The sequence below is a fragment of the Monopterus albus genome, unplaced genomic scaffold, assembly GCF_001952655.1.
Source record: "Monopterus albus unplaced genomic scaffold, M_albus_1.0 scaffold215.1, whole genome shotgun sequence".
Taxonomy (NCBI): Eukaryota; Metazoa; Chordata; class Actinopteri; order Synbranchiformes; family Synbranchidae; genus Monopterus; species Monopterus albus.
The window spans coordinates 325,232-326,514 of NW_018128095.1; the positions used below are offsets into that span (position 1 = coordinate 325,232).

The 1,283-nt window shown below is 52.1% G+C and overlaps 1 protein-coding gene across 1 annotated transcript in view; it reads right to left on the bottom strand.

Moving 5' to 3' along the window:
- fmnl2b (formin-like 2b) overlaps positions 1-1,283 on the bottom strand; it is a 27,856-nt gene that overhangs the window by 3,023 nt on the left and 23,550 nt on the right.

The following is a 1,283-nucleotide window of genomic DNA, read 5'->3' on the forward strand; positions in this document are numbered from 1 at the left end:
GCCTTACAGCTCAGCTCCTTCTTCACCACGACGGACCGGTACATCGACTGCATTACTGCAGAAGCTGCACCGATCCGCCTGTCAATCTCCCGTTCCATCCTTCCCTCACTCGTGAACAAGACCCCGAGATACTTAAATTCCTCCACTTGAGGCAGGAACTCTACACCAACCCGAAGGGAACAAGCCACCCTTTTACAACTGAGAACCATGGCCTTGGACTTGGAGGTGCTGATTCTCATCCCAGTCGCTTCACACTCGGCTGCAAACCGCCCCAGTGCACGCTGGAGGTCCTGGCTTGATTGAGCCAACAGGACAACATCATCTACAAAAAGCAGATATGAGATCCTGTGGTCCCCAAACCGGATTACCTCCAGCCCCTGGCTGCACCTAAAAATTCTGTCCATAAACATAATGAACAGAACCGGTGACAAAGGGCAGCCCTGTCAGAGTCCAACGTGTACCGGGAAAAAGTCTGACTTACTGCTGCAGATTTCGCCAGCACATGTGGAGCATCTGTCTCCTCCTGGAAGAGAGCACAGAAGAGTGGGTTATAGATGGGTGCCAGAGGTGGGGTGATTAAAAAAATGGGTGGTCTGAGAGAGGTGGGGGAGTTTATGAAGGAAAAAGAGACAGAAACCATTATGATGAATTTAAGTGAAAGAGCAGAAAGGTCATGAACACAAGGCTCCGTGCCATAGAGGGGAGAGATTTAAGGTAATGCAGCAGGCGAAAGAGGTAACAAGATACCTGAGGTTGTCTAGCCTTCTCGCTTTAAAGTGCTGTAGGAGGCTCGTAATGGGTGTCAAGCAGCCAGACTATGGCCAATCAAAGAGCCATCAGCCATGACTGAGCCCTCCTATCTCTCAACTGTGGAGCTTGACCTTTGGAGTACTCATCTTGCCTGTGGTCATGTAGTGTGGCTACCGCAATCTGCGCCTAGAAATTCTGTCCATAAAAATGATAAACAGAACCGGTGACAAAGGGCAGCCCTGCCAGAGTCCAACATGCACAGGAAACAAGTCTGACTTACTGCCGGCAATGCGAACCAAGCTCCTGCTCAGGTCGTACAGGGACCGGACGGCCCTTAGCAAAGGGCCCCAGACCCCATACTCCGGGGGCCCATACTATCGGTCGAATTCTCCTCTCCAGTACCCTGGCATAGACTTTCCTGGGGAGGCTGAGGAGTGTGATCCCCCTATAGTTGGAACACACCCTCCGGTCCCCCTTCTTAAAAAGAGGGACCACCACCCTGGTCTGCCAGTCCAGAGGCACTGTCCCCGACC